This window comes from Podarcis melisellensis, assembly GCF_964234715.1.
Source record: "Podarcis melisellensis genome assembly, chromosome: W".
Classification (NCBI taxonomy): domain Eukaryota; kingdom Metazoa; phylum Chordata; class Lepidosauria; order Squamata; family Lacertidae; genus Podarcis; species Podarcis melisellensis.
In genome coordinates this window covers 9927968-9953988 of record NC_138535.1, presented here as the reverse complement: position 1 = coordinate 9953988, position 26021 = coordinate 9927968, and the positions used below count along the sequence as shown (strand labels likewise).

Genomic DNA, 26021 nt, shown 5'->3' with positions numbered 1-26021 from the left:
CGTTTCGCAGATTGCTAAGAAGGGACTAAAACTGTCCTATGATGCTGAAAGCTGCGAGATCTACAAAGATGGAGAGTTGTATCTTTCTGCCAAAGAGAAAGATGGACTGTATTTATTGACTTTTGATCAAAGTGATTACATGGAATGTAATTCTTGTGATTCTAACGTGATCTCTTTTGCAGGTCTGACCAAGAAGAACACCAAGCAGGTGACCTTGTTGATTTTGCAGAGTCCCGTACACAGCAGAAGAATGAGTAGTACATGCCACATGCTTAAGTTTAGTTTATTTACACTTCAATGCTGAGAGATTACAAGCAGGCATCTTGCCTCTGCTAGAGCAGAGAGACAACTCCTCTCTCCTCGGAAAAACACCGAGAGAACTGTGAAAAACAGGAAACCAGTGTACGTCATATCCAGTCTCCTCTTCCCGTGGGAAAACCAACAGCAACTGACTGTGGAATGTAAACAACCTGTCTCGTGACAAGCACTTCGCTGCACAGAGAAGAAAGCAGAAACCAACATCCTCCCCCTTTCTGTGAACATCACTGGGCAGCGTGTTCGTACAATATCAGTACAAACCCAACTTCTGCACATAGGTACAGTGTTGATCCCTTGATACAACCTTGGACAATACATTAGCAGGAATTTCATTACCTGGCATATAGGACACCGTTACGAGTCCCTTCTGAATACATTCCCTAGCATGTTGCAATTTCAATTGCAAGTGCTTTGTGCTTTGCTTACAACCTTCAGAATTCAGCAAAGCCAAACATGCTTTGTTGTCCTGGTAAACCTGGATTGGACATTTGACAGGAATTTTCATGTCTTTGCACAATTGTAACAACCATTCACAATCCTTAAGTGAATAAGACAGTGCATTCAGTTCAGCTTCACAAGTACTTAAGCTAATTGTTGTTTGCTTCTTACATGACCAATCAAATAGACCCTGATTGTACATGTAGCAAACTCCAGACGTACTTTTCCTGTCTGTAGTGTCACTTCCAAAACTTGCATCTGCAAATATCTCAAGACCACCAGACTTCTGATTGTTAAATCTCAGTCTGTAATGCATAGTGCCTTTCAAATAGCGCGCTATGCGTTTCAGAGCTTTCCAATCCTTAACAGTCGGATTGTTGACTTGTCTGCTTAGCAAATTACAGCTAACAGCAATGTCAGGTCTTGAACATCTGGCAATGAAGTTTAGTTTGCCTAGCACACTTCTGTATAGTGTAGTGTCAGAAAATGCTTCTTCAGTGTCTTCTACCTGATAACCTGTTGTCATCGGTGTGTCTACAGGGTTAGCATCCATCAGGTTTAGTTTGCTTAACACATCAGCAATTTTCCGTGACTGGTGTACTAGAATGTTACCATCTTGATCTCTTTCTATTTCCAGAGATAGGTAGTTGTTTACCTCACCAAGATCTTTCATGTCAAAGTGCTCTTTCAGTTGAGCTAGGGCGTTATTGTACATTGTGACATCTTCCCAAAAGAATAATAAATCATCAACATAAAACAAACAATACAGTTTCTTTTGCCCCTCCTCTTTGACAAATACACATGGATCAGCTTTCCCTTGCTGAAAACCTAGAGAAAACAATACTTCAGTGAGTTTTGTGTGCCAACACCGTGCACTTTGTTTGAGACCATAAAGGGACTTCTTCAGAGCACAAACAAATCCCTGTTTTACCTGTACGCCATCAGGTGGAAGCATATAAAGAGATTCACCTAGAGATCCGTACAAAAACGCTGTATTCACATCATGGTGACTAATGTGTAGATTCTCTCTGCAGCTAGCTTGAGCATAAGCCTAATGCTCTCATATCTCACTGCGGGTGAGTAGGTCTCATGATAGTCTTCACCTGGTACCTGTGCAAAACCTCTGGCTACCAATCTGGCTTTGTGTCTGACTATCTTGCCATTTGATCTGTCTTCGCTTTGAAGACCCATTTGCTTCCAAGCAGTTTCATTCCTGGAACTACTGGAACAAGCTGCCATGTTTTGTTCCTTTCTAAGGAATCAAGCTCAGCCTTCATGGCATTTAACCATGGCTCAGCTTCCTTTGAATCCAAACCCTGGATTTCTTGGAAACTTGAAGGTTCAAATACCTTCTTGGAGCTTTTAACAGCTGCTACTGCTGTTTTAGCAAATTCATCAGCAAATCTCTTTGGAGGTCTGCCTTTTGTGGCTCTCTGTGACCTACGAATTAGCCTTAAGTCCTCAACACTCTCCTCTTCCTTCTTAGGAGAAAAGTGGCCTATTGTGAACAATGGTTCTTCCATTTCTTGATCAGAGCTTTCAGAGGGTCGCATAGAGGCTTTCGCACTCTTGAAATCCTCTGAATCATCCGATTCAGTTTCAGACTCAGAATCAGAACCTTCATCAGTGGGTGTGGGTTGTTGTGGCTGCTTTTGACTATCCTCAGTCTCATCACTGTCATCAGGATAACATTGGAAAATTCCCACATTCTCCCCCCACTTTGCATTGTACTCAACACTTCTTGTGAGCTTAATTGTCTTAGAGTCAGACATCATTATTCTGTAAGAACCTTTCTGATAACCTAGAAAGATACCATGCAATCCACGCTTGCCTAACTTGGAGCTTTGTGGTGAGTGAACCCACATGTCAGAACCAAAAATTCTCATGTGTTTGATGTATGGTTTCTTGCCAAACATCTTCTCATAGGGGGTACAACCAATCGCTGAAGATAACCTGCGATTGTAACTGTAAACAAAACACGAGAGAGATTCGGCCCAATAACTCTCTGGAAGATTTGCATCATGCAGCAAGGTTTTTAACCCTTGAAGCAATGTTTGATTTACCCTCTTGCAAAGTCCATTCTGCCATGGCGAGCGAGGACTAGACAAATCGTGTTGAATTCCTTTCTCAGTCAGAAAAGCTTCAAACTGCTGAGAAGTGAATTCCCCCCCGCGATCAGTGAAAAGAATCTTTATCTTCTTACCATGCACATTTTCCAACCAAGCACAGAATTCCTTGAACCTTGGAAAAGCCTCTGATTTCTGCTTGAGATTGTACACATAAATATACCTGGAAAATGCATCAATGAGAACCATGAAGTACCTATTTCCACCCAAAGAGGGCGCTAGTGGTCCAACCAAATCAGCATGAACAACCTGGTATGGTTCTGTAGCTTGCCTACTAGACACCTTACCTTTCGCAGCCATTTTCACCTTGTTTGCTGCGCATGCCTTGCACTTCATGTGGTACCTGCAGGGTTTAATAGTCATACCTTCAACCAAGGCAGGCATTTTAGATACTGCCTCAAAATTCAAATGACCAAATTTCCGGTGAAAATCGTGAATACATCCTGCATGCAAACTTTTGTTAGAACCTGCAATGCAACAAGTTTCATCCTGCACAACATCATCATAATACAAAACAAACAAACGATCAACATATTCAGCATGCAATACATAATCGTTTTTCTTTGTGATGGTGCACTTCTTGTTCTTGAAGGAAACGTCAATGTTCCGTTCATTCAGCTGCACAACGCTGAGTAGATTATGCTTAGCATCTGGTACAAAAAGCACATCCTGTATCGATAAGTCCAAACTGTGAAGAACAACAGTTCCGTAGCCTTTACTGGGGATTGTGTGGTCATCCGCCTGGTGAATCGCACCTTCCTGCGGTGTAAAAGACACGAACAGTCGCTTATCGTTGCACATGTGATGCGTTGCAGCCGAATCCACCACGAAGAAAGATCTAGACGTCTTCTGGACCTTTGCAACCTTTGGAGTGAAGCGTGAGACCATTGCCTTGTGCTGCGTTGTCCTGGACACCGGACCTTTGCCTTTGCTCTGGCCTTTTCCACGCGATGAGCTTCCGCTGCGCTGCTCTGTCTTGGCCCTGGGATATCTGCATTCCCTCTTCATATGGCCTAGACGTCCACACGAGTAGCATTTCACTGCCTTCAAAGCTTTGGCGCCATCTGGTGGTTCCACTGCACTCTGGGATGACGTCTGTGAAGACTCCCCCTTTCCCATGCTGCTAGCACCCCGGCGGTCTGCTTCATTCAGAATCACGGCAGTAACATAGTCCACTGTCATCTGAGCAGTAGGCTGTACAGCAATCTGAGTGGCAACAGACTCCCAACTTGGACCCAAAGAATGTAGTATCATGAAGGAGTACACAGCCTCTGGAAAGGTGAGTCCTCTCTGTTGCAGCTCATGTCTCAGATTCTGCATCTCCATGAGATGTGTACGCACATCTCCACCTTCAGCAAGAGCCATACTATGCAGCCTAGTATAGTAAAACATAGTGGACCCAGCTTCTGTCCTCAAGTGAGCTTCTCTCAAAGCGTCCCAAATTTCTCTGGCTGAGGTCTTATCACGCAACAGACAGAGCTCTTCTGGGGATACTATCAATGTAAGAGTTCCCCTCGCTTTGGAATCTTTAGCTTTCCATTCATCTGTAATTGGAGCTGGGGTGTGTGTGTCTGTAATCACCTCAAACAGATCCTCTTTCCGCAGAATTGCCTCTGCATACAGAACCCAGTCCGCGTAGTTTTTCTTATTGAGCTTAGGAATCCCAAAAGCATCAGCTAGCTTTGTGCAGCTAGCCATCTCTGCTGCTTTAAATCAAGCTGCTTTATACAAGCTGCATCTCTGCTGCTTCAAACCTCATTCCAAAGGCACTTTTAAAAGTTACTTTCGGTTTCCCCCATCCAAGCCTCTACGCTTGTGTCGTGGCAAAACGGCCTTAAAAGTTCAAAGTCCAGCCTTAAAGCCATTAATTAGGAGCTGGCAGGCTGCCCGGAGCATGAGCACATACCTCTCAATCAATCAACTTGACGCAGAGAAGATAAGACCAGTCCGTTTCTCTGTTCCTTTGCCGGAACTCCGACTCGACTTCTGGAGCCCATCCGTCAGCTTGAATGCGTTTTTCTGGGCCCAGGACCAAAAAATGTTGATTTTGCAGAGTCCCGTACACAGCAGAAGAATGAGTAGTACATGCCACATGCTTAAGTTTAGTTTATTTACACTTCAATGCTGAGAGATTACAAGCAGGCATCTTGCCTCTGCTAGAGCAGAGAGACAACTCCTCTCTCCTCGGAAAAACACCGAGAGAACTGTGAAAAACAGGAAACCAGTGTACGTCATATCCAGGCTCCTCTTCCCGTGGGAAAACCAACAGCAACTGACTGTGGAATGTAAACAACCTGTCTCGTGACAAGCACTTCGCTGCACAGAGAAGAAAGCAGAAACCAACAGACCTCAAGGGTCGATAGAGCATTTCAGCGGGTGTATGCTGATGTGATTGGTCCTCTAGCGCCATCTAGAGGCAATGCAAAATATTACCTTGTGTGTGTGTATTCTTTCACAAATTATGTCTGGATTTATGTTTTGGGGAAACCAAAAGAAGCCTTAGAAAGGTTTAAAGAGTTTTGTGACAAGGTTAAAAATATGCATGATGCTAACATTGCTTGTCTTTGTACAGATGAGAAGCCAATTTTTCTTTCACAGGATTTCCAGAGGTTCCTGCAGAAGTAAGGGATAAGACACAAGATTGCTAGTTCCGAAGAATCGTGGAAGAGATGTGTCTGTGTTAGGGTGAACAAAGAATTGCAAAAGGGAATGCATGCGCAATTGCTTAGTTCGCATCTGCCAAATGAATTCTGGGCGGAGTCGCTGATGTCATACACTTATACGTGGTTGAGAAAGGTTTCAAAAGAGTTGGGATGTTCTCCTTTTGAGAAACTATTCCATAGAAAACCTTCAGTTGCCCATTTCAAGGTTTTTGGGTCTCATGTGAGAACAGAAACTCCAGGTGGGGTCAAGAATGCCAGAGGCATTTTTGTGGGTTATGAAAAGGGTCTCTACAGAGTAATTTTGTCTGAATCTGGTCAGGTGATTCTCACAAAATTTCTAGAGAGTGCTCCTGAACAGGAGAGAGTGATTGTTCACACATTTCCCACTGGAGATGATTCAGATGATGATGATGATGATGATGTTGATCTTATTGAGTTCAGTAGTACTGTTGATGACAGCGATAGCTCAGGGAGCTCAGTTGTAACAGTCATTGAGAGGAAATCTCACATAATGACTAGACCCTCAGAAGAGGAGGATGAACCACTGATTAAGCTTTTTTTTAAAAAAAAAATTATTGATTTTTCAAACACATAATAAAAGACAAACACATTACAAAACAAAGACATACACAACATTAAACATATACAGACTTCCCCATACCTCTCTTTCGCTGCATCCTTATTCCAAAGTTCTTTAGCAACCCTTTAATCAGTTTATCTATTGATTCCCCTTCATAAAATTTCTTTAAACTTAATAATTACAGCTGTATTTCTCTACTTCTTGCCCCTTGACATCTCAACACTCCTCAATTTTACAACAGTTTTTAAGATATAGTTTAAACTTCTTCCAGTCCTCTTCCACTGTCTCTTTCCCCTGATCTCGGATTCTGCCGGTCATCTCTGCTAGTCCCATGAAGTCTGTCACCTTTGTCTGCCATTCTTCCAGAGTAGGTAGTTCTTGCGTCTTCCAATACTTTGCCAGAAGAATTCTTGCTGCTGTAGTAGCATACATGAAAAAAGTCCTATCCTTCTTTGACACCAGTTGGCCAACCATGCCCAGAAGAAAAGCCTCAGGTTTCTTAGGAAAAGTCCACTTAAGGACCTTCTTAATTTCATTATAAATCATCTCCCAAAAGGCTTTAATCTTTGGGCAGGTCCACCAAAGGTGATAAAAGGTACCTTCAGTCTCATTACATTTCCAGCATTTGTTATTGGGCAAATGGTAAATTTTTGCAAGCTTGACTGGGGTCATGTACCACCTGTAAATCATTTTCATTATGTTTTCTTTTAAGGCATTACATGCCGTAAATTTAACACCAGTGGTCCATAACTGTTCCCAGTCAGCAAACATAATGTCATGACCGATATCCTGTGCCCATTTAATCATAGCTGATTTCACCGTTTCATCCTGTGTATTCCATTTTAACAGCAAATTGTACATTCTAGACAAATTCTTAGTATTGGGTTCTAACAGTTCTGTTTCTAACTTTGACCTCTCCTTCTGAAATCCTATTTTCCTGTCCTGCTTAAATATCTCATTTATCTGACGGTAATGTAACCAGTCTCTAACTTTGAACTTTAGTCTCTCAAAACTCTGAAGTTTAAACTTCTCACCATCTTGTTCTAGGATTTCACAGTATTTTGGCCATTTAGAATCCATATTAAGTTTTTTCACCGCCTTAGCTTCCATTGGTGACAACCACCTGGGAGTTTTACTTTCCAACAAGTCTTTGTATCGAATCCAAACATTATATAGTGCTTTCCTAACAATATGGTTTTTGAAACTTTTATACACCTTTGCCTTGTCATACCATAAATATGCATGCCAACCGAAGTTATTATCATACCCTTCCAAATCCAAAATGTCTGCATCTTCAAGAAGCAGCCAATGTTTCAACCAGCATAAAGCTGCTGATTCATAATAGAGTCTTAAGTCCGGCAGGGCAAAGCCCCCTCTATCTTTTGCATCAGTTAAAATCTTAAATTTTATTCTGGGCTTTTTGCCCTGCCAGACAAATTTGGATATGTCTTTCTGCCACTTCTTGAAACAGTCCATCTTGTCTAAAATCTGTAACGTCTGAAACAAAAATAACATTCTAGGCAATACATTCATCTTAATAACAGCAATTCGGCCTAACAAGGAAAGTCTCAGTCTAGACCATATTTCTAAATCTTTCTTGACTTCTGTCCAACACTTTTCATAATTGTCTTTAAATAAATTCACATTCTTAGATGTTAAGTTCACCCCCAGATATTTCACTTTTTTTGTTATTTCCAACCCTGTTTCACTCTGAAATCTCTCTCTTTCTTCCATTGTTAAGTTTTTTTCCAACACTTTGGTTTTCTGTTTGTTCAGTTTAAATCCTGCAACTTGACCAAATATCTCAATTAGTTCTAATACTCTTTTGGTACTAGTGTCTGGCTGTTGCAAAGTTAACACTAGGTCATCTGCAAATGCTCTTAACTTGTAATTTTTGACTCCGACCTGAATACCTTTAACCAACTGGTCCCTTCTAATCATATTTAACAAGACCTCCAGGACTGATATAAAAAGCAAAGGGGATATTGGGCATCCCTGTCGTGTTCCCTTTTCTATTGGTATTTCTTCCGTAACCACATTATTTACTATTAACTTAGCTTTTTGTTTAGAATATATTGCACCTATACCGTTTTCAAAACCTTGGCCTACCCCCATCCCTTGGAGATTCTTCTTCATAAAACTCCAGCAAATGTTGTCAAAGGCTTTCTCCGCGTCCACAAAAAATCAAAACAGCTTTCCTGTTAATATCCACCTCTAATAACTCCAAAATGTCTATAATATTCCTCACATTTTCTGACATCTGTCTCCCAGGAAGAAAGCCTGTCTGGTCCTTATGAATCTCCCCTAACAGCACTCTTTTAAGTCTTTTTGCCAAAATGTCTGCAAAAATTTTGTAATCCACGTTCAATAAAGATATAGGGCGGTAGTTCCTAACCTGGTTCTTTTCAGTCTCTGTTTTCGGTATAAGTGAGATAAATGCCTCTTCCCACGATTCGGGAGCCTTTTCCCCCTCCAAAATTTCATTGCATACTTCTTTCAATGGTTGTATTAACCATTCCTTCAACGCTTTGTAGTATCTTGCAGTCAAGCCATCTGGTCCTGGAGATTTCCCCAATTGCATGTTCTGAATGGCACCCTCTATTTCTTGTGCTGTAATTTTCTCATTCAGGATCATTTTGCTTTGTTCTGAAATTTTTGGTAGTCCATGTTTTTTAATAAATTCATCTATTTCTTGTTCATTTACAGGCCCTTGTGCATATAATTTCCTAAAGAAGCTTTGAAAACAATTACTTATCTCATTCGGCTTGTGGATAATTTTCCCATCTACTTCAAGGCATGTCACAGTGTTCAGTTTTTGCCTCTTTTTCAGTTGCCATGACAGAAGTTTCCCACATTTGTCTGCTGATTCAAAAGTCTTTTGTCTCATTTGCTTTATTTTCCATTCTATTTCTTGATTCATCAGTTCCATATATTGCATCTGATAGTATTTTATTTCTCTCAAGATCTCTTGAGACTTTGGTTTGGATCTCAATTTCTTTTCTCCTTCTTTCATTTTTTCCAAAATTTTTGCTTTCTTCTCATTCTGCTTTTTCCTCTTTATAGAGTTCTGTTGAATTAGGAAACCACGCATCACGGCCTTACTAGCGTCCCATATTGTTCTTTTCTCCACATCTGTTCTCAGGTTTATGTCAAAGTAATCTTTCAATGTTTTTTGGGCCTTTTTATAAATCTCTTCATCTCTAAATAGGGTGTCATTCATTCTCCATCTAAAGGATCCAGTTGTTGTTAGTTTCATCTCCATCTTTACCGCATTATGGTCGGAGCAGGTTTTTGGGCAGATTTCTGTTTTTTTCACTCTTGGCGCCAGGCTACTAGTTACCCAAATTTGGTCAATTCTTGTCCATGTCATTTTTGCTTCAGAGAAAAAAGTTCCCTCTCTCTCAAGAGGGTTCCTTGTTCTCCAAATGTCAATAAGGTCCATAGTTTCAGTCATTTCAAAAAATGTCTTTGGTAATCTCCCTTCTTTCGAGATCACTTGTCTCTGCGCTTTGTCCATGTTTGTGGAGACAACTCCATTCATATCTCCCATCATTACGATTTTGTAGTCGAGAAAGTCCATTAGAGTCTCATGCAACTTCTTAAAGAATTCAGCCTTCCCTTCATTTGGTGCGTAAACTCCTACTATCAGAACTTTTTCTCCTTGGATTTGAATTTCAATTGCCAGGTACCTTCCTTGTTCATCCTTAAATATCATTTTTGGAACTAATTTTTCTTTTGCATAAATGACCACACCTCTTTTTTTAACTTTGTCTGATGAAATAAATTCCTGTCCTAGTCTTTTATTTGTCAAAAGTTTCCTGTGTATCCTGGCAATGTGTGTTTCTTGCAGACATATTATATCTAGTTGTTCTTTCCTCAAAATGTGAAAAACTTGGCGTCTTTTTCGGGGAAGGTTCAAACCGTTGCAGTTCCAGCTCAGAAGTTGCAGAGACATTTTGTTATTAACTACCTTTTCCTCCGACTGCTCCAAGTTGTTGTTCTTCCTCCGTTGGTATTGAGGGGAGTCCGAATGATAAATTTGCAATATCAGTTATTTCTTCCTCTCCTGCCGTTCCTTTCTGCAGATCCTCTAAGTTTTTCTCCAAAAACTGTTCCTTGTCTTGAACTGTTCTTATTTTGAACTTCTTGCCTTTGAAGTTGAAGGACAAACCTTGTGGAAACTCCCACCTGAATGGGATGGAGTTTTTCTTCAGCAGGTCTACCAGATCTTTATAGAGGGTCCTCACATCCAAGATGTATTTAGGAATATCCTTGAAAATTTGTGCCTGAGAATTCTGGATCACCAGTGCCTTTTGGTAGTGCAAATTCAATATTCTATCTCTTTCTTCCTTTGATCTCAATGTGATTAGGCAATCCCTTGGCTTCTTGCCTTGTCTCCTGCCCAACCGAAAGGCTGTGGTTATTACGATCTCCTCATCTGTCTCCAATTCATCTTGCCAAAATTCCACAATTTTCTCTGTAAGGAATTCCGCAAGGTTGTCCCCCTCACTTTCAGGAATTGATCTTAATTTCAAGTTCTTCTCCTTCCTCTGCAGTTCCATTAAGGCCAGAGTTGCATCATGTTCATTCACTTTTTTTGCAATCGGAATAAATTTCTGCCTTGTCTCCTCTGCCGTACTTTTAGCACTTTCAGCAATTTTTCTTGTTTCTGTGCTTTCCTGTATTAATCTATTTATAGAGTCTGTATTAGATGTCACAGTTGCAGTGTTCAAGTCCAATCTTACTGTCAAATCTGTCAGTTTTTTAGAATTTTCTGCAGACTGCTTTGTCAATGCTTCCAAAGACTGGTTTATTTTAACCAGTGCTTGTGTCATAAAATCCATTGATGCTGTAGTTACCTTCTCCTGTGCAGCTGGCGTTACTCCTGATATTGAGCCCCTTTTTCTTTGTGCAGACTTTGTTTTGGATCTAGTTGATATCTCATCCGCTGGGGCACTCATATCCTCAAGGTCGTTCTCACAGGAATAGTTTGCAAGTGGAAAATCCCACTGTTTCTTCTTCAATGAAACTGTTTCCTTTTAAACCCTCTAGAGGGAGCATTTAACTGTATCCAAATGGAAATAAGGAACAAAGAAACAAGGAAACATAGAGCGATGAAAAAGTTCAAGAGTCAAACTGTAAATCCTTACTTTGTTTCAACCAAAAGTTCAACAAAATAGTTCCTCTAAAGTCCCGTAATTTTGTTTCAGATAAAGTCCACTTTGTATCCAAAATTATTTTGACAGTTCTCTTTCCCGGTGCCTTATTCAGGCAGCCCGGTTCCAGGGGGTTTGGCAGTGAAAGACTTTTTCCCTCAGCTTATTTTAATGCAGGTTTACAATGTCCAAATATCTTCCCCCCCTTCTCCTGCCTGATGGGGGGGAGGTTTAAGTTCGATGTCAGGTTTGACAGGTTAAAAAAAGAGAAAATTTTCCTTTTAAATGCAGCTTGTTCTTTCGTTGCTCTGTTTAACATGCAGTTCGGGAAGGCAGACTTCCTTAATTTAAGCCGTTCCCGTTTTCAGCCGAATGTCCAATTTTAATGTCCCGTTAAATCCCTCAGTCTTACTCACGGGTGTTGCTGTCAAATCATAGTTTCAGGAAGGAATCAGCGCTCTCCGTTGATGGCGACGCGGCTTCACTCCATGGGCTGGGTAGCGACTCTCAGCACCGCGCTCACTCCCGATGCCGCTCCGGAGCCTTTAAAAAGGCTCTTTCACAGTACTGGGGGGCGCAAAGGTGCCCACCGAGTCTCCTTGTTCACAGGCTTCAGCGCCTGTGATTTTAGGGCCCCCCCGCTCGCCGTAGCGGGTCAGACCCGAACTCGTGGAGCAGTCCTGCTTCGGAGCTCGAAGCAAGGACCGCCATTGACGCTGGCGCCGACCGGAAGTCCGAACCACTGATTAAGCTTAGTACTGGTTCTCCAGAGAGTTCAGAGGCTGAACCAGAAAGCAAAGAAGAGCAGCACCTCTTACGTAGGTCTGAGAGAGCAACGAAGGGTGTACCACCAAAGAGGTATTCAAAGGAGTTTGCTAACCTAGCTATTGCATATGTTTCTGTTGTAAACGACCAAGGACAAATTGAAGCTGTGTCTGAGTCAAAGACAAAGACACAACAGAGAGTTGCTAACCAAGGTAATGCAAAGGCACTCATTCCTTGGAAGTCACACAACCAGAGAGGTACATTGGTGAAACCAGTGGCGGGTAGTTCCAAGGGTGGAACTGAAACAACAGGGGAATGTTATATGTATAACAACTGTTTGTTTTCTTCTCTGGATGACGCTTTGCTCGCAGCACACATTGATACTTTAGGGGGAGTATGTTACCATAATGCACCAATGCAGCAGCAAGCAAAGGCTATAGCAGCTCAGTCAGCTGCAGGTGGCTGCAAAGCCAAACAGGATGTTTGTGACTGTTGCCATGGGAACAAAGGGGCAGTCCATTCTGTACTGAGCACCGGATGTTAGCTCAGTGTGTGTGTCATATGACCCGTACTGGAAGTACATGGGTGGAGTTTATTTTTACTGCTGTTGAGTGCAGACATGTTTCTCTGTACTGCTGTAAGAGACAGAAATAAAGGATGTAAATAGATTTCTGTCTGCTTCTTTCCCCTCCCTGGGGATACCAAAGGGGAGAGAGAATGAACGGTGTGTTCTTCTCACATCTGGGAGGAATCGCCGAGACCTCGCCTGCTTATCTGCCGGGAGTAGCAGCGGGGAGGTCGACAAGGAATATCTGCCAGTGCCTACGTTGTGGCACATTCCTCTGACCCAGGCAGAATACCAACATGATGGCTAGCCCCAGTGGCCCAAACCGTGCCAATCCCAGTAAGCTAATGTAGGGGCCCTTGACCACCAGCAAGTCCAGTTGCCGCGTCCGCCCTCGGTATTGCACCCTGAAGGTCCCCACCCCCATTGTGGGGACCTTACGTTTCTGGAAGTCCCAGAGGGTGAATGGGGCTGGCCTGAGTTTGGGACCCCCAGTAGGACACAGTTTCCTTAAGGTCCTTGCTGAGATTATGGATAGAGTTGAACCCGTGTCAAGCTCCATGAGGCATGGGGCCCCCTCTATCTGTACCTCTACATAAATTTTCTCTACGTTGGGGTGGGGCAACTGGTATACCTGGAAGTCCGTGAGCTCCGTCGAGTTGCCTTGGTGCGTTGGGCCCCGGGACCTGGGGCTCTTGGATTGGTCATCTGATGCCTGGCGATGTGTCCCAATTTTCTGCACTGCCTGCACTCTGCGTTGCGGAAACGGCAGGTCCTCCTCTCGTGACTTTCGCCACAGCTTGCGCAGTTCCCTCCTTCTCGTCGAGGCAGCTGTGGTATGTGGGCTGCTTGAGTGCGCTGCTGTACTCGGTGCACCTCCTCCCTGTCGGATCCTGAGTCGTCGGTGAGGTCTTCATGGTGGACCCTCGGTTGGGACAGCTGGCTCGGCCGTGCCTCTTGCGTCGACCTCTCAGCAGCTTCCGTTGCCAGGGCCTCCTCCAGAGTGACCTGGAACGTTAGGTTCTTCTTAGCGTAGAGGCGTCGTTGCAGCTTCTCATCCTTCAGGCCACCGACGAGGCGGTCACGAAGCATGTTCTCCAGCTCTGAGAAGTTGCAGAACCGGGCAGCTTGGCGGAGAGAGGTCACAAACCCAGTTATGGTTTCCCCAGGGGCTTGCCGCTTTGCGTAGAAGGCATTTCGACGAGCCACCACTGAGGGCTGTGGCGAAAAGTGCCCCTTCAGCTGTTCCATTATTGTTTTGTATGGAACAGTAGCGACGTCTTCAGGTGCAAGGAGAGCTCGGGTGATTTCAAACGTCTCCTCTCCGCAGACGCTGAAGAATATTGCCCTCCTCTTGGCGTCTTCTGCATCGGTGACCCCTTTGGCTTCTAGGAGGAAGGTGAAATGGGAGGCGTACGCTTCCCAGTCTCCAGATGCTGGGTTGAATGGCGAGAAGCTGCTGTCGGTTGCCATTCTGAGTTCCTTGTGTCCCGGAGCTGAAGCCTGGATACACGGTGCGAGGCAGCGGTGTGGCAGGTGGCGGTGCTGCGGTGCTGTGTGTGGCAGTCAGCTCAGCGGGATCCCACCTTCGTCGCCAGTGAAATATACTCAGAGTCGCAAAGTGATTTCATGCTCTTTATTCAGCTCATAGTGGTGAGGAGGAATGAATGAGAGTCCCCTCAAAGTGTCTGCTTTATATACATTATTTACACAATGGGCTGCACATGATTGGCTAATTCTGGAATTCTACTGTAAGCCAATCAGGTTGTGGATTCACTTCTATCTGGAGCATGATTGGGTGGTTCCTGCCAACCAATCATACTGCTGCATTGTTCTAAGACCAATCAGACTGCTGCATTCTGAATCCTATTGTTCTAGGACCAATCAGACTGCTGCAGTTTGGATCCTATTCAATTCAGTACATAACAAATAATAATAATAATAATAATAATAATAATAATAATAATAATGTCAGAGCTGCCCAAGGTCCCAGCTCACAAAGGACCAACACCAGTTCGTTACTATTTACAAAAGTCTTTATTGAAGTTCAGTTTCGATTTCAAAGCCGCGGCGCGCAGCTCTACGTCTCAAACTCTAGACCGCTGTAGCTCCGTCTGAATCTCCTCCCCCCAGACACCAGTTTAAGACTCGAGCCTTGCTCCACCTCTTCCTTTGCTCTTTCCTCCTCTGGGTCCGCCTGTCCGCTGGGGTCTTCCCCTTTCTAGACTCTTCTGACGCTGAGTCCCCTGATTCTTCCCCCTGCCTCCGGCGGGCTTTAGGACCTGGTTCCCAATCCGGGTTTTCTGCTGTCCCGCGCGCCTGTACATTTGAACTTGGCATGCGCGCCCAGCCGGCAACCTTCCTCCTGACCGTTACACTGCTCCTGTCACTGCTTCCCCCTTCGGGGAGGCTAGCTGAACCTGACTTCCCCTCCGTTCCCTCACTCTGCGATGGAGGCGTGGCCTGCCCTGACTCATCTTCTCTCCCTGCTGGAGGAGAAACTGGCCCAGATACATGTGACTCTTCCCCCTCACTACACTCTGGTGGAGGAGCTGGTCCTGATCTCCCGCTGCTGCTTTGGGAGTCCCCGCTGGCCCCTTGCTTCTGGTGTGTCCCCCCTGGGACCCCCCCTGCCCTGGCCATCGGCGCCCCCCTCTGGGAATCTTCTGATTCGCTGGAGAGACTCATGGAATCTCTCGGGCCACTTTCATACTCCCCTATGCTGCCCTCAGATTCTTCCCCTTCGCTCTCCATTTCCTCTCTCCCCTGTGCCTCTGCTCCTGAGCCCCTGACAAATAATAATAATAATAATAGGAAGATTGGGGATTTAATTAATGTTACACTTCGTAATCGGATTGTTCGATAAGAGTGCCTGTTATTTCAGATTAAGAACCTTAATCCTGCTTTGCCCCTTATTCCTGAATGTTTTCCTTGTGAATTCTCTCATACTTGTTTCACCATTGTGATTTTCGTTTACAAACTTTATTTCACAGAGTCGCCAATTCCAGATGAAGGTGGGTCTAGGATCTATTTGGCTGCTTGCTCTTATTTGAACTAACCCCACCAGCTTTGGCATTCTCCTTCACTAGCTGGATTTAGGCAACACTAGCTTCCTGTCTAGAACAGCGTTGCTTAGAGGCCTTCCGTAACCTGTGCAGAGCTGCCTTCCTCTTAACCATTCAATTGCTTGCATGCAACTTGCCAGGGAACTGCCATCCGCTCAGAGGCGAGAGGTGGAAGGGCAAGTGTTATAGAGAACCTCCGAAAATCTTGCGAAGCAGTTACTCCTCTAGCGAGGAGGAAAGCCCCGCCTCCAGTGGGGAGGGGGTGCAGGGACCAGGGGATGCTAGGGAGAGCCTCAACACCGAGCCTGAGCAAAGCGGAGGGGAGGGAAGTACCCCTTTGCCAGCGCCCATTCTGCGCAGTAGGTTTTGGCGCAGGGAGGGGAGGAGAAGGTTGGGGGTCACGCAACTGTTATTCTGGGGGAGGTACAAGGACCGACCACTCCCAGATTCTGCTAGCAACTGAGCCAGACATGAACTTACGATGCTCTTCACTGTAAATAGTTTGCACCAAGAATAAAGCCTGGAAAAGACAGGTCGGAGTCTTGCCTGTTTACTCGCGAGCAACCACACCACCACCTGACACAACTGATTTGCTACTGTTGGAAAAACGCCCCCGGGAAGGGTGCCACCTTCCCAAGACACCGAGGCTTCTCTCCGGTGGTCACTCTCTGGCTGGAAAATGCCCTCAGTCCAGAGAGACCGGTAATAAGCGACCCCTCCATCCTGAGAGGAGCACACTCGTCTTCTGGTATCCCATCACAGAAGAAAGAGACAGTCAGTAGTCTACACACTACTTTATTTACAGACTGTACATGGAGCTCTCATCCGACATGTCTGCTCTCCTGAGCAGCAAGCACAGAAGTACAACTCGACACCCACTTCACTGAGAAGCGAAAGTAACTCTCCAGTTACTTGAGAACAAGCAGAGACTTCCTGTCTCACGCTCACAGACATCACATGGTGTCAACAACCATTGTGCTGCTCCTTGCAGCTGGTGAGAAATAAAAATCCCAACAGCTACTTCCTTTTTGAGATCTAAAGAATTCATATGACCTGCTTGCTCATAAGATTATTGTATACACTGCATGGAAACCTTAGGGATGGCCCCTTGGAATATTCTCTGGTGTCTGGTGTAATATAGGCTAGATGCTGCCTCCACCATAGGAATTCATTACCTGCCTAACTGTTCACCCACCCAGTCTGCTACCCTGCTATTTCTATGAACTGAATCACAGACCCCCAGAGTTGCATGTCCCAGGCAGACATCCTTTTAGGAGTTGTCCCTGTGTCTTAAGAGTTTGAATGAAGGAATGAATGAATGAATGAATGAATCTTTATTTGCGTCAGCCATCGGCCGTAGCAACAAAACAGCAATGCAACAGACAAAGAACAGAAATCAAAAGTTGATGGTATAAAACACAGTCTAGGGTCCTCAGTTAGCAGTCAAATAGTGGACCTTATTCTGATGGCCCCAGCTTGAAACCTGGCAGCCTTTACTGTCATCTGCTCCTCTTGATTTGCCAAAAGGAAGGAGACTGTGGCAATGGTTGGGCGACCCGGAATGGACAATAAAAGAGGGGTGATAATCTCATTTCTCAAGTCTTTAGAAAGAGTGCAGGCCAGATAGCAAAATTCATGTCAAATGGCTGTTTTAGGGGTTGTTTTTCAAAGTCTGGAATGGATTAATCCGTTTTGCATTCCTTTCTTTTTTAAAAAAATATTTATTGAAGTTTGACAATTACAAAGAAAGAAAAACAAACAGTAATAATAATAGAAAAGATTACAATACTTCAAAAATACAGGAAAATACCATGCTAAAAAAAGAAAAAAGAGAAAAAAAGAAAAAAGAGAAAACCCAAAAACAATACAGCTAAGCAATAACATTTAAAAAAATAACATCCAGTATTTTCGTATCTTTGTCTTTCATTTACTTATTTCCATGACTTCCTCACACCTCCCTTTTTGTATTCTTAATTCATAATTGTTTCAGCAAGTCCTTTCCCTCTTTCTCAAATTTTATTCCATAATTTATTTTAACGCAATTTAACCTTAAATTTTACACTTTAACCCATTAACAATCCATTTTAACTTAATTCTTTATAACCTTTCTGCTAAGACCATGTAGGTTCATTCCAGCATCTTTCTTACATTCATTAATTTTACAATACTTTTTAAAATATACTTTAAATTTTTTCCAATCTTCTTCCATCGACTCTTCTCCCTGGTCTCGGATTCTGCCAGTCATTTCCGCCATTTCCATGTAGTCCATCAGTTTCATCTGCCATTCTTCCCTGGTGGGTAGATATTGCGTCTTCCAATACTTAGCAATAAGTATTCTTGCTGCTGTTGTGGCATACATAAAGAACGTTCTTTCCTTCTTTGGCACCAATTGGCCGACCATGCCCAGGAGAAAAGCCTCTGGTTTCTTCAGAAAGGTATATTTAAATACCTTTTTCATTTCATTATAGATCATCTCCCAGCCTTGATCTTTGGGCATGTCCACCAAAGGTGAAAGAAAGTACCTTCTGTCTCCTTACATTTCCAGCATTTATTATCAGGCAAATGGTAAATTTTTGCAAGCTTGACTGGTGTTATGTACCACCTATAGATCATTTTCATTACATTCTCTTTTAAGGCATTACATGCCGTAAATTTCATACCAGTGGTCCATAACTGTTCCCAGTCAGCCAACATAATATTATGTCCAACATCTTGTGCCCATTTAATCATAGCTGATTTCACCATTTCATCTTGAGTATTCCATTTCAACAGCAAGTTATACATTCTTGACAAATTCTTAACTTTAGAGTCTAACAGTTCTGTTTCCAATTTGGATTTTTCCACCTGGATTTTTCCACCTGGAAACCATTTTTTTGTCCAAATTATATGCCTCCATTATTTGATAGTAATGGAGCCAGTCTCGCACTCTATTTTTTAATTTTTCAAAACTCTGCAATTTTAGTCTGTCTCCCTCTTGTTCCAAAATCTCCCAATACTTCGGCCATTTAACCTCCATATTAAGTTTTTTCTGAGCCTTTGCTTCCATTGGTGACAGCCATCTTGGGGTTTTATTTTCTAGCAAATCCTTATATCTTATCCAAACATTAAACAATGCTTTTCTAACAATGTGACTTTTAAACGCTTTATGTGCTTTAACCTTATCGTACCACAGATATGCATGCCAACCAAATACATTATTGAAACCTTCCAAATCCAAGACATCAGTGTTTTCAAGAAGCATCCATTCTCTCAGCCAGCAAAATGCGGCTGATTCATAATAAAGTTTAAGGTCTGGCAGGGCAAATCCACCTCTTTCTTTAGCATCTGTTAATATCTTAAATTTTATACGAGGCTTCTTGCCCTGCCAGACAAATCTAGAGATATCTCTCTGCAACTTCTTGAAACAGTCCATTTTATCCAAAATTTGCAGTGTTTGAAATAAAAACAACATTCTTGGCAATACATTCATTTTTATAACAGCAATTCGGCCTAACAGCGATAACTTCAAGTTTGACCATATTTCTAAGTCTTTTTTCACTTCAGACCAACATTTTTCATAATTATCTTTAAATAAATTCATATTCTTGGCAGTCATGTTTACCCCTAAATATTTCACTTTCTTAACCAGTATCAATCCTGTCTCCTTCTGAAACTTATCTCTCTCAATCTCAGTTAAATTTTTCTCTAAGACTTTAGTTTTCATCTTATTCAACTTAAAACCTGCTACCTGACCAAATTCTTGTATCAATTCTAATACTCTTTTAGTGCTTGATTCTGGCTCCTATAAAGTCAATACCAAATCATCAACAAATGCTTTCAATTTGTACTGTTTGGCTCCCACTTGTATACCTTTTACCAACTGGTCCCTTCTAATCATATTTAACAAAACTTACAGGACTGATATAAAAAGCAATGGGGAGATTGGGCAACCTTGTCGTGTTCCTTTCTCAATCTTAAATTCTTCCGTCACTACATTGTTCACAATTAATTTGGCCTTTTGTTCTGAGTAAATTGCACCTATACCGTTTCCAAAACCTTGACCAACCCCCATCCCCAATAAATTCTTCTTCATAAAACTCCAGGAAATATTGTCAAAGGCTTTCTCCGCGTCCACAAAAATCAAAACTGCTTTAGTATTAATCTTCACTTGTAACTTTTCTAAAATATTGATTATATTCCTTGTGTTATCAGACAAATGTCTACCCGGGAGAAAACCCGCTTGATCTTTATGGATTTCCTTTTTTAATCTTTTAGCCAAAATGTCTGCAAAAATTTTGTAATCCACATTGAGCAGTGATATGGGGCAGTAGTTCTTAAGCTGCGTCTTTTCACTCTCTGTTTTCGGTATGATGTACGCTTCCTTCCACGACTCTGGCGCCCTTTTCCCTTCCATTATTTCATTACAAACGTCCTTTACAGGTTGTATTAACCATTCTTTCAAAGATCTGTAATATCTAGAAGTCAGTCCATCCGGTCCTGGAGATTTACCTAATTGCATATTCTGAATGGCCCCTTCTACCTCCTGTTCCATTATTTTATAATTCAGCATTAATTTGTTTTCTTGGGAAATTTTTTGTAGTCCATTTATTTTCAAAAATTTGTCAATATCCATTTCTTTCTGCTTCTCCTGTGTATATAGTTGTTTAAAATACCTCTGGAAACACTTTCTAATTTCCACTGGAATTTGTATATTCTTTCCTTCCACTTCCAAATTCGTAATAGTATTAAGTTTTTGTCTTTTTTTCAATTGCCAGGCCAACAGCTTCCCACACTTATTTGCCGATTCAAATGTCTTTTGTCTCATCTGTTTAATCTTCCATTCTATTTCCTGATTCATCATTTTCATATATTGTACTTGGCATAACTTGATTTCTTTCAAAATCTCCTGAGACTTTGGTTTCGCCCTCAATTTCTTCTCTCCTTCCTTTATTCTTTCCAGAATTTTATCTTTTTTCTCATTTTGCATTCTCTTCTTAATTGCATTTTGTTGTATCAAAAATCCTCTCATGACGGCTTTACTTGCGTCTCTTCTGTCAATAGTGTTGGTACCTTCACTGGGGAGTCCAATCCAAAAGACAATGTTGATATGTCCAAAATTCCCTTGCTTGGTGATGTTCTTTCCCCTCTTTGCTCCAGTTCTCTGTCTGGTGATCCTCTGTTCAATGTTGTTGGCTCTTTTCCGATTCCCTTGTGTAAATCCTCTCCATGGTTGTACAAGTACTTTGTTTTATCTTCTACTGATCTTATTTTTCTTTTCCTTCCTTTAAAACTAAATGACAGGCCTTGAGGGAATTCCCACCTGAAATTAATTTCGTTCCTTCTCAGCAAAGCGACCAGATCTCCAAAATTGTACCTCAGATCCAAAAGGTGTTTAGGAATGTCTTTGAATATTTCCACTCTTGACTGATGTATTACCAGAGTCTTCTCGTAGTGTCAACTCAAAATTTTATCCCTCTCTTCTTTAGATCGGAGGGTAATCAAACAGGTAATCTGTTCTTCTCCTGCTTACCTCCTCTTCCAAGTCTGAAGGCTCTCACAATTTTAAACTCCTCTTTTTTCAAGTCCCGGTCCCAGTAAGATGCAAATTCCTCCGTGAGATAATCTATCAGAGAGTCTTTTTCTAGTTCAGGTATTGCTCGAATCCTCAGATATGTCTGTTTCTCGTTAAGCTCAATCATAGACAGCGTCAGCTTGTGGTCCTCCACTTGCTTCTTCAGATCTGGAACCTCTGTTTCCAGTTGAGTTACCTTCGTTTCCACAGTAACAACCTTTTCCTTAACCTCCTCTGCAATCTGCCGGGTTAGGTTGGACTCCTTAACCAATTTCTCAATTGCTTCTGTATTAGAATTGACTTTTTGTCCCAAACTATTTATGCTTTGTGTATTTTGGTCCAATTTTTTATTCATTTGTTCCAATGAATTATTGATTTTGCTCAGAGCACTTGCCAAAGCTTGTTCCGAAATCATTCCTTTTGTTTTAGAATGCATCAATGCAGCTGCAGATGAGGCAGGAGGGCCAGATGTAGAGGCTCTTCGAAAAGACTTCCCAGACCTTGTTGTTTTTTCTTGAATTGAGGGATTTATTTTTTCTCTGCCATCTGCCATAACACAGAGACCCTCAAGGTCAAAATACAGACCCAGAGTCTGATCTTTAAAGTTGGAAAATTCCACTCCTTGTAGCAATTTCAAAGTCCTCCTCTAGAGGGAAATAGATATTGTTTCTCTTATGTTAATCCAAAGTATCCCTTTTTTTATATAAAGTTACAGTTGCACCAATATATTTAGTATCTAATCTTGACTTTAGGTCAGAAAGAGGTAATTGTAGCTTTTAATCCAGGAGAAGTAATTGAGACAAAGTCTCACTCTAGTTTCACTATTTCACTGACAGTCAAATAAACAGTCTGTTCTCAGTCAATGCAGCAATTTTAATGTCTGCCGTTCCCAGGTTCTGAGTGATGGAAAGTTAATTTCTCCTCTCTTTTTGCAGGTAAATAAAGTCCAAACCCCCCCCCCTTTCCCCTGCTTCCAAGGGAGGGTTCGCTATTTTTGTGCAGAAAATTTAGACGTTTAAAGCAGACTTTCAGGCTTTAGCTTATGCCTATTTGCTTCCAACTATTTACAAAAAGGAGAAGGCGGACTTCCTGTTTTGCACCTCCCCCCGTTCGTTGTCAAATTCAGCTTTTAATGCTCCAATTCTTCGCTTTACTCACAAGTAATTACTTTTGAGTCCAATTGCCCGCAGGAAAAAGTCAGCGCTCTCCGGCAACGGCTGTGCGGCTTCTCTCCACGAAAGTAGCAGTCAGTTCACAGCACCGCGCCGCTCACCCCACTTCGCTCCGGAGCCCCCGACTGGGGTTCCCCGCGAGTAGGGGAGGCGCTCTTGGTGCCCTGCCGAATCCCACATTCCCAGGCTTTCTCCACCCGGGATTTCTAAAGGGTCCCCACCTTCGCCGTGGCGGGAGACCCAGTTTCCGTGGAGCTAGCTCCTCCGATCAGAGGAACTCCGCCATTAGCCGATGATGCCAACCCGGAAGTCTGTTTTGCATTCCTTTCTATGGGAAAGCACACCTTGGTTTTGGAACGCTTTGGTTTTGGAACGGATTTCCGGAATGGATTAAGTTTGAGAACTTGAATCAAATCCACCCTGTGCTAAAGTAATAATTCCTTTTTTCGGGCAGCAAGCACTCTACCTCCTCAGCAAACCTCAAGCAAGGGGAAACTGTCATCAATAAGCTCCTTTCATCCTCCGCAGCACGTCTGAATTCTCCCAGCAAGGGTGAGTGCATGTTTGCAAAACACAGTATGCTTTCCCACCTTTACAACCTCTTCGTGATATTTTTGCCTTAAATGCCCCCCCCTTTTTTTACTCATTTTGTTAACCTAGCTTACTGTGCATATCTCCACCCATTGGTTGCTGGATGTGGCGAGGTCTGTTAGAACAGAAGAGTCATGGTAAACACTTCGCAGACCACTCGGTTCTGGAATTCAGAAAGCCAAATTATGACCCCCTAATTTCATGCCTACTCTTTCATACTAACCCATCAGGATTTGCATGCTGTCAATCATAAGCACTTCAGTTTGATCCAAGACTTAAGTACTGTGTTTTTCCGTGTATAAGACTATATCCCCTCCAATTTTTTAAGTTTAAAATTGGGGGTCGTCTTATGCATGGAATGTTGCAATTAATTATTTCTTAATTTGGGGCTCATGTGGGTGTCTTCTACATGTGGGTGTCTTCTACACGGTAGTCAGGTGTCTGAAAATTGGTGGTGGCCCCCCCTTTTTCTTTTTCTTTTATTTCCTTTTTTCAAAATGTATTTATTTAAATAATACAGCAAAAATAGAACATCAGCAGAAAAAAAATGAAATGAAATTGAGAGAGAGGAAAAAAACACAGTTCAAAACCATTGAAAACAAATATACTTGTTGTATAGTACTCCGCCCGCCCACCCGCAGCTTCCCTCTGCTATAATTCGACTTCTTTAAATCACTATCTCCACATTTATCCTTGCATTCTCCGATTCCGCCACTAGCATCCCCAGCTAGAGAGCAGTCTTACCATGAGAGCAGTCTTACCATGCATACGGTTTGCAACATACTTCTCTCTGTATGCCAAATATTTCTCTGCTGTGTTGTGTGAGGCTTTTCTTGTAGAGAGTCGGGTTCCCTTGACTGTTTACTGTTAAAAGGGATTTGTGTACATCTCCTGTCCTGAGATGTTCTAGATCTCACAAACAGCAGACAAGGTTGTGTCTGGGCTGCACAATTTCATACTTCAGGTGGGGGCTTCCATGAACAAACACTAGATCCACATATGGTCACATTAACCTCCACCTGTAAACAAAAATGCTTCATCCCAAACATCATCATAATAATATTTTTTTTTTTTTACACCCTGCCTTTCTGGCTGGATTTCCCCAGCCACTCTGGGCGGCTCCCAATCGAATATTAAAAACACAAGACAGCATGAAACATTCAAAACTTCCCTAAACAGGGCTGCTTTCAGGTGTCTTTTATAAGTAGGATAGTTGCTTATTTCCTTGACATCTGATGAGAGGGTGTTCCACAGGGAGAGCGCCACCACAAATGAGGCCCCCTGCCTGGTTCCCTGTAACCTTGCTTCTTGCAGGGAGGGAACCACCAGAAGACCCTTGGGAGAGGGGTCCCAGCGTCCGGGGGTGGAGACGCTCCTTCAGGTCTACTGGGCCGTTGAGGTCTTTCAAGGTCAGCACCGACACGTTGGTTTTTTTATAATAATTTTTATTAATTTTAACATATAAATTATAATACGTACCACAAAACTTTATGACTTATACAATCTTTTTGGACTTCCCATCAGCACCTCTGATAATCCACAGTTTTAACCACTTCTTATGCATTTCTTAAATTTATATTACCTTTAAATATCCAAACTAATCATCCTCCCCCTTATCCATTTTTGCAATAATTCCAATAATATTCCTCACAAAACTTCTTGCAAACCTACAAACGTCGTCTGATCTTCACAAATACTTTTCAAATAATCCATAAATTTACTCCAGTCTTCTGTGAATTTCTGGTCCCGCCGATTTTGAATCCTCCCTGTTAGTTTATCCAGTTCTGCATATTCCATTAATTTCATCCATTTTTCTTTTGTTGGTAATTCTTCTTGCTTCCATTTTTGGGCCAATAATATTATTGCTGCTGTTACTGCATATAAAAAGAGCTTACATTCCTTTCTATTTATATCACTCCCTACAGTTCCCAGTAAAAAATGCTTCTGGTTCCTTTATAAATATATATTTCAACATTTTTTTCATCTCATTATATATCATCTCCCAGAAGCTTTTCACCTTTTTACATTCCCACCACATGTGATAAAATGTTCCCTCTTTTTCTTTACATTTCCAACATTTATTACTAACTTTATACATTTTAGCTAACTTAACGGGTGTAATCTACCATCTATACATCATTTTCATCACATTTTCTTTTAGGGCATTGCATGCAGTAAATTTTAAGCCTTCTTTCCATGATTTTACTCAATCACTCGGCTGTATATTATACCCAAAATCTTTAGCCCAATGAATCATAACCGACTTTACCTCCTCATCCTTCAAATGCCATTCAAGCAGCAATTTATACATTTTAGACAAAATTTTAAAATCATTGCTTAACATCTCTGATTCAAACTTTGATCTACTTTCGTCAAATCCTTTTTTATTTAAAATCCTGTTTAAACATTTCATTCACCTGGTGGTAGTGCAGCCAATCATTCACATATTCTTTAATTTCTTCATATGGTTTCATTTTCCATCTACTTCCTTCCTTTTGTATTAACTTCCCATAAGTTATCCATTTCCCACTCATATTGACCTTTTTCATGCTCATTACTTCTAATGGAGATAACCAATGTGGTATTTTACATTCCGATAGGTTTTTATACCTATCCCAAATTTCTATTAAAGATCTTCGAAATATATGGCTTCCAAATCCTTTATGGACTTTTGTCTTATTATACCATAAATATGCGTGCCACCCAAATCTATTATCATAACCTTCCAAATCCAACAATTCCGTATTTTCTAATAACATCCATTCCTTTAACCAACAGAGGCAGGATGCTTCATAATACATTTTCAAATCTGGCAGGGCGAAGCCTCCTCTTTCTTTTACATCTGTTAACAGCTTAAACTGTATTCTTGGCTTCTTTCCCTGCCAGATATACCTTGAAATTGTTTTTTGCCAGTCTTTAAATATTGCTGCCCCGTTGATTATTGGAATTGTCTGAAACAAAAATAACATCTTTGGTAGCACATTCATCTTAATAGCTGAAATCCTTCCCCAAAATGATAACTTCATCCTTC

General features: G+C 42.0%; 1 pseudogene across 1 annotated transcript in view; it reads left to right on the top strand.

The window, feature by feature from the left end:
* The window catches only part of LOC309361214 (ensconsin-like), a 225524-nt pseudogene that overhangs the window by 40165 nt on the left and 159338 nt on the right, over positions 1 to 26021 (top strand). Inside the window, exons 4-5 of the transcript XR_014173427.1 lie at positions 15605 to 15629; positions 22854 to 22951. The product of XR_014173427.1 is annotated as an ensconsin-like (transcript). The remainder of the gene's footprint in view (positions 1 to 15604; positions 15630 to 22853; positions 22952 to 26021) is intronic.